This window comes from Lissotriton helveticus, chromosome 5_1 (genome assembly GCF_964261635.1).
Source record: "Lissotriton helveticus chromosome 5_1, aLisHel1.1, whole genome shotgun sequence".
Classification (NCBI taxonomy): Eukaryota; Metazoa; Chordata; class Amphibia; order Caudata; family Salamandridae; genus Lissotriton; species Lissotriton helveticus.
In genome coordinates, this window is record NC_136065.1 from 614,512,182 (window position 1) to 614,524,669 (window position 12,488).

The window sequence follows — 12,488 nt, forward strand, 5'->3', positions numbered from 1 at the left end:
AAAAAGAATTTTTTTTTTAAAAAAAAAAAGGTCCCATATGACGCCCATACATGCCATTAGGGCATGTAGGTGTGCCATGTGCTCCCAAATTTCTTTTTCAGGGGTGCAGCAGGTTGTTCTTGAGATACCCCTGCACGCTTGAAAAAAATCCTATTTTGTGATGAGCTAATTGCTAATCACAACTTGCAACATTAATTCCTATGAGCCTCCTAGCCTATGGAAATGAATGGGTAATTTGCAATTAGCAATTTGCTCATTGCAAATTAGGAATAGTAAAGAATCGCTATTTATTCCTTAAAATTTGCTATTTATAATATGTAAAATATTTTGATGATACATATGGCAGTTCATCTGTAACAAGATAAGAAGCTTAGGGATAGATTTATGATGAGTGGCGCATCCCCAGGGATGTGACAGTCATCCTGCGCCACTGTTCCGCCACCCATGGTGTGCTGCATTTACAATGCGGCGCAGCATGGGGCAAAAAAGGCACAGATGTGTGACGCATCTGTGCTGTAAAGGTGGCGCATTGCTGGAGTTGTATCGTAAGTGCGATGCAGCTCCAGCAAGGATCAGGGGTGCCCCATCTATACAATGCTGCGTCAAGACCTATGCCAGCTTCAAGCAGGTGCAGGGTTTTGAAGCAGCTTTCTCCTATCTGATTGTAAATGCGGCACACCATGGGTGGTAAAGCAGTGGTGCACATTAACTGGTGCATGCCTGGGGATGTGCCATTTAATATAAATCTGCACTTTAACATTTGAGTATGTGCAGGGGACACAGAGTCGTTGAGGCTTATCCAAGGTTAACAACAGATGAGTCCTGTCCAGTGAAAAATTAGACATAGGCTTCACCTGCTCAGCATCGCTGGACATGGCTAAATAATAGCTGCAAAATGTTACTCTTGTTAAATAATTTTACTATTATAATCTGTGAGATTTGTCTCTTACTCTGCAACATCTCATTGTTGTTGTCTTTCTTTAAAGATAAAGACAACCTCAACATGAGCGACAATCTGCAATCAGTTGATTTTGACCTCATCATTGAACTTGTAATTGAAACATCAGTGGATGTTGATCCATTGGATGATTTAAATCCTGAGGATGAAGAAGAGCGTGATGAGGATGCAGATTTGTCCGAATTATATGATATAGGATGGGAAGATGACCTGCTTGAGCCTTTGGAATTATAAACATTTATTTTTAAAATTTATAATGAATAAAAAGTAAAAAGGTAAACCGTTTAATTTAAAAATAAAGACACCTTCAAAAACAGGTTATGTGTAGTGTCTTCAATAAAATATTAAAATATGCTCATAAAATTAGATCAGATTCACATATAAAATAGCATAGGTAACATAAATATAAATCTCATTTCTTTTCTGCTACTTCTGTATTGTAAATTTGCAAGGACTAAAAAATCTTCTATTTAAAATGTCAAGTAGTGTGTTATGTTTTTGATCACTATTACTGATTTACTGTTTGATAATATTTTTTTATTAACATTTTTATTATATTTTTCCTCAGATTCAACTATGCCTACAAAAATAAGAGAGATGAAGGCTGCAAAACGTCAAAGACAGCAGGAGAAAAAAAAAATGCAGCAGTCCTCTAACAAAAAGATTTCTCAAGCGATGAAGAAAGCACCGGGTAAGAGCTCTAAATATTTCATAAAAAATATTTCAAATAAAAAAAATATTAGTACAGAAAATGTTTCAATCCATAACAACACAAGTAAATCAAATGGAAAGAAAATGACAAATGAAAATGTTACTGCTAGAGCAAGAGATAAATCTGTGCATGATAGTAGAAGGAAACAACAGTTTACGGAGATTCGTAAACGAATGTTCCGTAACAGGATAATTGGCAATTTGTTAAAAAATATTAAGAAAGGTCAACAGAAATTAGTTTTTTATAGGAGAAAAAAAAAAGTTGAGAAAGTTATTGATCAGGCTTTTGAAATTAAACGTAAGTTATTTATTTTGATAATCAATAGAATTAGGAAGCTAAACAAGGCAATTTTTGATTTCAAAAGAAATAGTAGATGGAAGAGAATAGTTAATCGTAGTAATTTTTGTGAAGTTTTTTCTGGAGAATGGATACATAGTTCAAGCTGTGAGGCATTTTTTAATGAAGAGAGTTATTTCCAGGATAATGATTTGGTGCATGCAGTTGACATCAGTGGTCGTGCTTATGAAGTGAAAGATGGTTGTCCAGTTGAAAAAGAAAAACTTGTGACAACAGAGGCAGAAGAGTTGTTAGGTAATGAGGTTTTAGGAAGACGTGCTAAGGGTCCTGTGTACACCTGGAAGTGTAGTAGTATTTGCAGTGTGCGACAGGATTCTATCAATTTGCTTTGTGATTTTGTACGGTCATTTAACAAGAAAAGTTTGAAGCAGAAAATGAGGTTGTTGCAAGAATTAGATCCTTGCAGAGTGAGAGAAGTGACAGGTTTGCATGGTCATTCACTGGCTTGTCTTTCCAGGAGAGTATGCCAGAGTGTTTTTCATCATTTCAGGATGCTAGCAGTGCATCATAACAAAGTGAGGAAGTTAGTTAGACTGTTGTATTATGCTAAGAGTCCAGCAATTATGCTGAAACAATTATGTGCTGCTCTTCTGCATGGTTCTGAAATAGATGTGAGGAATATATGTGAAGAAATTGAGTTTTGTTACTTTGGAAGTAAAGAGGAGAATGTTGAAATTGAGCAAGAAATAGAGGGTCATTTGGAAGATACTGTACATGTTTCCAGTACAGATAATTTCCAGAGGGAAATTGCGACGTTTGACATGAAATCAAGTGAGAGGCCTAATTTCACTTGTGTGTGTTGTCGACGCACTTATTATAAGAATCAGACTAAGTTAGTGGATTTATATGCAAAAAGTGAAAGGGAAAATAATAGTGAATGGAAGGATTTTGCAACATACTTGATGGTAGAAAATTGTTTTGATTTGGGATTGGATCAACGTGTGTGTACTTATTGTTGTAACAAATTAAAACAAAACCAGATGCCTGCTAGAGCAGTTCATAATAATCTGGAATTGGTTGAGATTCCTTCTGAATTGAAGGACTTAAATACTTATGAATCTATTTTGATTCAAAGTATCCATCCCTTTCAGGCTATTGTAAGAATGGAGCCAAAGACAGGGAAATTGCCTCCATCAGATTTACAGAGAGGATTAAAGGGAAGAGTTGTTTATTTGCCTCTAGATTTGAAGAAAAACATTAACACAATTGGAGTAGAAAAAGTGGAAGAGGAACCTCTGGTTATCTTAGTTAATGGGGTTCCGACAAAGAATAAGAAAATATGGCAAGATTTAGTAGATGTTAGGAAAGTTAAAAAGGCAACATTGTATTTGAAAAAAAATAATAAATACTATAAGAATGTATATGTTGAAGAAGAGGAAGTAAGTGAGGAAGAGGATAGCGATTTGTGTGCTGGTCAAATTGAGAAAGTAGAACTCTCTACTAGTGAGGAAATATATGAACATTATAGTGTTCATCCTTTGCATTCAAAGGAAGTCATGGGGAATGCTATTGAGTTGTTTCAAATGAAACAAGCCAAAGGGAGTCCCATTAGTGTTTGGGAGCAAAGTTTGGAAGCTCGGTGTTTCCCACAGCTTTTTCCAACAGGTCAGGGAGGAAGATATGATGAGCGACCTCATCAAATTCCTGCTTCTGAATACCGGACTTTGCGATTGTATGCAGGAGATGCTAGGTTTCGACAATGCATTCCATATTTGTTTCATCTCCTGTTTGAAAGCGATCTGTCTGGACTGTCATATGCAGTGAACCACATCTTGAAAAGTGGTATACACATGCAAAACATCTCGGCAAGTGATTTTATGGATAAAGTGAATGTCCAAGATAGTATTTTGGATTCTCACCTGATTAATCTCATGGCGTGTCAGCGTGGTACTAATGAGTACTGGTACCGTCGTCATGGTGATTTAAAATGTATGCTGAGGAACTTAGGTACTCCCACATGGTTCCTCACTCTGAGCTGTGCCGAGTATGGCTGGGAAGACTTACTTGAATTTCTACGAGAGGCAAATGCTAACGTAGAAAACATCGAATTCAAGACACCCGGAGAACTGTGCTCTTTGGATCCAGTCAATGTATGTAGGTACTTCAATCATAGATTTGAAGCTATGATGTCTTTCATCATGAATAAGAAGAATCCACCTCTTGGAGAGGTGTTGGATTTCTTCTGGAGAAAGGAGTACCAAGCAAGAGGTGCTCCTCATATACATATGTTGCTGTGGATCAAGGATGCACCTAAATTTGGAACGGATCCAGATGACTCAGTGATGAGTTTCATCCAACAGTATTCTACGTGTGCTGTTCCAAACGCAAAGGAGAAGAAAAGCCTAAGAGAAAAAGTTCTGCGTTTCCAAAGCCATCGATGTGGAAAGTACTGCCGTCGTAAATTCCGAAACAAGGACAAGTTCTACACTAAATGTCGTTTCGGCTATCCACGACCGGTGATTTCTAAAGGAAGAGTAAACAGTTTGATGTCTTCGCTGCGACACAATGTCATGAAGAAATCACCTAAAAACACTTACAATTTGAAGAGGAACGAAGAGTCCAAGTACATCAACGACTACAACCCGGTGATTTTGTCCATGTGGAATGCTAACATGGATATACAGTTTGTGGCTGATAACTGTATGGCTGTGGCTCGGTATGTGACGTCTTACATCACCAAAAAAGAGAAGACAGAATTGAAGGATATGTGGGAGGACATTTCCCATGAAAAGAGCCTCAGCAAGAAGTTGTACAGTTTCAGTCTGAAGATGTTGTCGCATCGAGAAATCGGAGCGTACGAATGTTCTGACCGGTTGTCTTCAGCAAGTCTCTATGCCAAGTCCAGGAGTATCGTTTGGGCGAGTCTTGGTCTTGCTGCAACGCGTAATCGAGTTCTCAAACCTGTGCGGGAAATTGAGTATTTGGCGGAAAAGGAGCCAAACAGTACCGACATTTTGAAGACCAACATGTTGGATACATATTATCCAAATCGAAGCAGTCACCTCGAGAATGTTTGTCTGTATGAGGTTCTGCAAAATTACATGTTCAAGAGGAACATCAAAGAAGATACTGAGAAAGGAGTGTATGCTGTAATAGGAAGTGAGGGATGTCTGGTGAAGCAAAGAAAATGCCACTTGATAAACCATCGAAAATTGAGTGGCGAATCTCCTGAAAAAAAGGAGTTTTTCTATTTAGCACTTTTGCAACTTTTCAAGCCTTGGCGTGCAGAAGAGGAACTGCTTGGAGATTTCCTCTGTTATGAAGACTCTTTCAATGCCGCCAAGGAGACCATAGAATGTCCTGCTTTTCCCAAATATGTAGAAATGTTGAATGCGGAAATTGAGCAGGAAGCAACAATTGCAGCCGAGATTGCCAGAGACAGTTCTCAGGACAGTCAGAGTTCTGCTTCATTGAGTCAGGATCCACTAGGAGGACCTCTTATTGAAAATGAAGCTGCCACTGCTATGAATGAGGTGGAAAGAGCCATGGCACATGCTCAAGAGGATGTGGTTAACTTAGAAGAGTTGGAAAGGCAACTCAACGTTGAGCAGAGGAAAATATATGACGAAGTTACCATGCAAATTGATCATGGATTAAGTCATGATAAGAAAGAGTGCTCATGTACGTCGTTGAAGCCTGTCCGACTGTACGTGAGTGGAGAAGCGGGAACTGGAAAAAGTTTCCTCATTAAAGCAATTTCATGCTATTTGCAGGAAAGGACAGAGTCATCGCTGTCTTGTGTTGTCACTGCTCCAACTGGACTGGCAGCACATAATATTAAAGGGATTACTTTACATCGTTTACTGATGCTGCCAGTGGAGCATGACAACAAATTAGAATATCACAAGCTATCTGGAGATGCTTGTTTTGAAGTTTCAAGAATCTTGAGGAAAATGAAACTTCTTATCATTGACGAAGTAAGCATGGTTTCCAATGTCATGCTTGCCTTTGTGCATTTGAGGATGCAAGAAGTTCTCAAAACAGAGTATGATGTGTTATTTGGTGGCAAACACATCATTGTTTTCGGAGATCTTCTGCAGCTGACACCAGTGAAAGGGCAACCTGTGTTCAAAATGCTCACGCATGAAGATACCAGGAAGTGCCTAGGCAGCATTGGCAACGTCAATATATGGTTAAACTTCAATTATGCTGAACTGCATGAAAATATGCGTCAGGCAAAGGATGAAGTTTACAAGACTATTCTACAAGATGTTAGAATTGGAAAAGTGACCGAGCATGGAAAAGAAGCTTTACATGCACGATTACTGTCAAATTTATATCCAGAACAAGATGTTGTGCCTGAGAATATTTTTCAGAAAATTACTGATAAGAAATCTGGAATATGTTTGATGCCAACTCTTGCAGAATGTGCCAAATTTAACAACAAAATGTTGCATTTAGAAAAGCAAGAGATTGTGAAAGTGGAAGCTATTGATAGAGTACAGCATATGGGATCAACAATTATTTTGTCTGAGAATCTGAAATCAAAATTGGATTCATTAGAGAAGACTATATCTAAAACTGCAGGTTTTGAAAAGACTCTGAATGTGTGCTTGAACTGCCGTATAATTTTAAGAAGGAATTTACATGTTGAAAGAGGTCTGGTAAATGGATCAATGGGTAATGTTGTTGATTTTGTGAAATACAGAAATAGAGATGGAATTGAATTTTTAAAAATTAAATTTGATGGCATTGAGGAAGTACAGCTAATTGCTCGTTGTTCTGCTAGATTTTTGCTTGTAAAAGACTTATATGTTCGCCGTAAGCAGTTCCCTGTTTGCTTGGCATATGCGGTGACAATTCATAAATCGCAAGGTTTAAGTGTAGACACTGCATTGGTGAATATTGGCAGTTCTGTGTTCAAGGAGGGTATGGCATATGTGGCATTGTCACGAGTTAGAACTTTATCGGGATTGTACTTGATTGAGTGTGATGTCAGAAACATTTGTGCAGATCTAGATTGTGTTAAGGAATACAATAGGTTAAGAAGAGAGTATGCGCCACATTTGCCTCAGTTTCCTTTGTTTGAGAAACGTCTGGTAGGCCGGAAACGAAGAAATGAGAACAATACTGGGGAGGTTGTAGCAAAAAGACAAAAAGTGAATGAACCTAAAATTACAAGCAGAAACAAAGAGGATTCTGTTGAAGATGTTGTTGGTTTTCAGTTTGAAAACAGTTCTGGTGTCAACTGCTATGCTAATGTAGTAATGAATGTTTTGTTTTCTCTAAAAAATGTAAAAGAAGAGATTGTGGTCAATTCTGATCAAAGATTTTGCAGTTTGTTGAATTCTGTGTTAGAGAAATGTAGCACAGATAGAACAAAAATAGAAAGTGTGTCTGAAATTCGAAACCTGTTAGACAGATGTTCAGGGCAAACACAATTCTCTCAAAATATTCAGCAAGATTGTCAGGAGTTTTTAATGTATATGCTTGATGTATTACATGCTGAAGGTGTAGATGTAGATCAGCTGTTTGGGCTTTCTTATCAATGGCAGCATGACTGCGAGAACTGTATGGTATCAAGTACTACTAGTGTAGACTCAGAAAGATTTATATATTTAACTTTGCCAGACAGTAAATCAGTCTCCTTTAATAAGCTAGTAAACGCTGCTAATCACAGCATGGAGTGTAGCCAATGTAAATCTGAAATGATGTCCACATTATTTATACGAAAATATGGCCAGTACGTCATTTTAATGTTCCAACGATGTAGGCCTGATGGAACAAAATTGACAACTTTAATAAAAAAATTTGTAGCTTCGCAGTTGTCAATATCAGGAAGGACTTTTGTAACTACAGCAATTATATATCATGACGGCCCTTCAATATCATCAGGACATTACACAGCTTATTTAAAGTCTAGAAATGGCTGGTCATTCTGCAATGATTCTGTTTTAATTTTCAAAAAAAAATTGCCGTATGACCTTAAAAACTCTTACCTGGTGTTTTTAAAACCAAAATTTTAGGAAAATAATCTCGGGATATGATCTGTGGAATTTCAAGAAGTTCTAATGGCTCCTACACAATTTGGCCTTGAGGATAAGTGTAGTTCAGAGACATAACTTCTAATCAAAGGATTGGACATTATGGAGATGTATGTGCACTTTAAATGAGTTCAGAAAAATTGTTTCTTTTCATAAGCTAATTGAAGCAGCCAATCAAAACATGGAGTAGAGGGAATGTAAGTCTGCAATGCTGTCTACTGTTTTACATTGCTTTGTGATTAAAAGTGATGTAGAGAATTAAATAATTGTAGTTCTCATAGAGGTAGTGTAAGTCTGCTTCATATTAAGCAGTATCAGTGTCATAGGAAATGTAGAACATGACTGACCAAGAAGGGGAAGATATTATTATTCCAGGATTGTGAAAATGATCTTCAACATTTTAATTCTGAAAGTTGCGGAAATGCCAAATGATGGGATTGGCTTACAAGAAATCCAAGAGTTATAAATATCTCTGACTAGATTTGGCCTTGTGGAAAATAGTGGTAGAGAGCAAGAAGTCATTTATTGCATGTAACGTGTTTTTAAAAACGATGGAGCTTTTCTTTCAGAAAGTGGCGGGCTGAAAGTAATAACAGCACAAAAGAGTGTAAGCTGTTTATAGGACATCCTTGGACGTCATGGAAAGTAAGTTAACTTTAAGGAGTTCTGAATTTTATTTTCTGATGTTGTATGGGTTTTTTAAACACAATCATTTTGATTGTGTTTTTTTTTCCCCGCTGTTACATGATGAATACCTTCAAGTCACTGTTTTTAGTGAATTTTGATACATTCTGAGAACAGCAAAAATAAACCATTTAACATGTATAATTAATTCTGTACTGTTTGCATTTATGATGTATATGTAGAACTGTGTAGGAGGCATGGAGAAGGTGAGTTTTCTGTAAGTGTTAAATTTATTGTATGCAGTGCTGCACTTCTACGTAATCTTTCATATGCTGGACTACATCTGCACAATGAGATACCTAAGCAAAGGAAACACAAGTGATGTGATTGTGAAATGAGCAAAATAAATTGCACATATTTCAATTACATCACTTGAGTTTCCTATCATTACGAATCACATTGTGCAGATCAAGTTTAGGTCTGTCCAGGGAAACATAGGAGGTTTCTACTTTGTTGAAGAGTGCAGTGGACATGACTCACTTCATTAGTAGACTTTCACAGATATTATCTCCTCTGTACACTTCAACAAGTGTAAATCTCATCTTGAACTCTGAGTAGGCCTCACCTCAAACAAATCTCTGGATAGGAGACATGTTATTGGCATACTGAAGCGACACTTTTCTGAAACAAGAGCAATGCAAAAGATGCACCATGTTTTAAGATAGTCCTCACTTCATCTGCATCAAGATACTGTTAGTTTAAAATGTATATCTTTAGCATTGTGTAGAGGACCTGGAGAAGCAGAAGCTTCTGTCAGTGTCAAAGTTGTTGAAAAACTATTTGTCCTTCAATATTTTCCCTTGTCTTTTGTAATTTTTAAATACATATTTTAATTTTTTTTTAAATGTTGGTTCTCTCTTTCACAGATTGAAAGTATAGAAATAAAATGTGATTAATTTAACAGCAATTACAAGGTAAATAGTTGTACTCTTTTCGTTACATTTCTATCACATTCACCTACTATTAGATCCACTGCTTCACTTCTTTAATCCTCAGTTTCCTGCCTTTGCTACTTTCCTCATTCCTTTCTCTATTACCTATTTACTCAACTCCTTCCACTCTTTTTCTCAGTCCCTCTGTTCTCATAGTTTCTCAGTCTTGTTCACTCACTCCATCTCTATTACTCTTAGTGTCTGTGAATTACTTTCCCAACTTTTTTTTTTTGGGGACCGCTTCCTGGGAAGTTGCCCGGTTCGCAAACCAGCAGCGTTATGGCAGTCCACCATTTTGTGTTTCGTTCGAATCAAGATACAAGATGGAGGGCAAATAATGTTCAGAATAGGTAGAAGGGGGCACGGTAGATGTATCTTGACCCCCTTGGTTTTCTGAGGGTGGCTCAGGAGGACCATAGTTCTTCACTCTTGTTCACTCTCTCTGTTTCTATTAATGTCACTGTTTATGACTGATCAAAAAAATGTTTTTTAAAAAAGAACAGTAACTATAAGGGAAGGAAATAGACAGTTATGTTAAAAGAAAGACAGCTAAAGGGAGTAAACTAACGATACTGTTACCTACAATCCACTGCTGTTGATGTTACTGACCATGTCATGAATGATGTAATATGTGAAATCATCAACAGTGGATTGTAGGTAACAGTATCCTTATTTTACTCCCTAGAGCTGTCTTTCTTTTAACATAACTGTGTATTTCCTTCCCTTATAGTTACTGTTCTTTTTTAAAAAATATTTTTTTGGTTAGCTTCCGGTACGCGTACCGGGTAGCGCTCCGGGAGCGAACTAAGAGAAATACAGGTTGGCAGAGTTCCAAATTTTCTACTAATTTTTTTATAATGGGGAGTTAGTTCTGAAAAGAACTTTTTTTTTTATGTTTTTGTTGTTTTATATTTTTTTTAGTATTTTTTGAACATTTTTTTACTTTTTTTGTATTTTCTGAACGTTTTTAAAAATTTTTTGGTTTTTTTGGGGGGGGGGGAAACAAAAACGATCCATTATAAAGGGCTCAACAGGAGCAAAAAAAAAAAATGAATTTATTTTTTGGTGCGTTTTGTGCAAACATTAATATGATTTTGAATTGCTCGCAAAATCAAAGTGATGCTACTTTCTCTGTAGCAGATGAAAGCGCCACATTCCACGCACACTTGTTTTACGTGACCAAACAACATTTGGATGTTTGCAATCACCTCCCTCGCCTCTGGTCCCGACACCTCTGGAACCACCGATCTTCTTGCCATTTGGAGGGGATGTTGTTGTTGGTCACGTAGCTGGGCAGCACTATAGTTATTTGGGTGCCACCTACTCATATGCCGATGCATAGTATGATTCCCATAACTATATTTTTTATCGGTGCCCCTTGACAATCTGTCACCGCATATGCGGCAAAACACGTAACGAGCATTCACTTTCTTTTGCCCCTTAGGAATTCTGTAGAATTGCCAGATATAATTCTCCTGTCGATTGTACCTCCTGGGCTCCTCTGGCAAAAACTCATGCTCTTCCTCCTCTTCCTGTTCTTCCTCTTCTTGCAGAATTACTTCTGCAGGTGGTCCTCTCTTTCTTGGATTTGGTGGAGGTGGTGGGCTAGCACCAGCTGAAGCTACTAATGAAGCCATCACAAAGTCTCAATAAAGGGTCTTTCTCTCAGCAAGATGAAAGTCAGAGTGATGAAAGAAGGAGGGGTTTTCATCATTTGGGAAAAACAAAAGTTCTAAACCAATGACAAGTGTCCATTTTAGATCACATGACCTTGTATTACATCATTAGGAAACCAAAAGTGAAATGAACCAATGAAAAGTGTTATTATCGAGTCACATGACCTGCTATGTTTACATTACGCGGTCGGCGCCGCGCCGCGGATCGCTTCCGGTTCGCGTACCGGTGCGCTTCCGGGTACGCAAACGTAGCACGTAATATGACGTATTACGCGAGAACGCGAAACGTCATGCTGACGCGAAGCGTCACCATGTTGTTTTGTAACGCGAGAGGTGCGCAAAAGGAACGTTTACCAGTTCGCGTACCGGGTCGCGCCTCCGGATTGAGCTAACGGGAAGCTAACCGGTACGCGTACTGGGAGCGAAACAAAAAAAATACAAAAAAAATTGTATAAAAAACATGTAAAAAATATTTTTCTTTTTAAAGAATAATACATTGTAAAGGTTTTGATATTAGCTATTAAAAAACCAATGAAATTCACTGAAAAAACCATAGGTTATAGACCATATATAGTTAGGAATTAGCATTTACAAAACCTTGAAAATTCACTGAAAAAACCATAGGTTATAGACCATATATAGTTAGGAATTAGCATTTAAAAAACCTTATTTTACTCACACAAAACCATTGAAATTCCATATATAGTTAGTTGCACTAACTATGTATCGCGCACCCGCAATCCACTGCTGATGATGTCACATATTACATCATTCATGACATGGTCAGTGACATCACTGATGACATCACTGATGACATCTCAAATGACATCACTGATGACATCACTGATGACATCATCCAGTGACTGTGTGTTTCTGTAAAGTTTAAATATGTTTTAGATATTGAAGAATGAGTAGATGTATAACTGTCTGGACGAAGGATTTAGTAGGTGCATGACTGAATGTATGAGTGAGTGATTAAATGTGTCTCACTGAGTGCATGGGTTAGTGACTAAACTGTCTTAATTTGTGCATCATTATGTCTGTTGTTCTGTAAACTACTGCATGTGTTGATCAGTAGCTATATGATTAACTATATGGGTTATTGATTGATTGTCCAAGTATTTGTATGGGAGACTGAGTGTGTGTGTGGCTGGCTGGGAGGTGTGTGACTCTGTGCAGATCAAT

The 12,488-nt window shown here is 37.5% G+C and overlaps 1 protein-coding gene and 1 long non-coding RNA gene across 2 annotated transcripts in view; one reads left to right on the forward strand and one right to left on the reverse strand.

The window, feature by feature from the left end:
• CAMTA1 (calmodulin binding transcription activator 1) overlaps nucleotides 1-12,488 on the reverse strand; it is a 3,172,802-nt gene that overhangs the window by 2,998,534 nt on the left and 161,780 nt on the right. The window lies entirely within an intron of this gene.
• On the forward strand, nucleotides 1,553-9,609 carry LOC144753285 (uncharacterized). The gene is made up of 3 exons (XR_013594290.1): nucleotides 1,553-1,649; nucleotides 8,581-8,656; nucleotides 9,562-9,609. It is a non-coding gene; the product is annotated as an uncharacterized LOC144753285 (long non-coding RNA).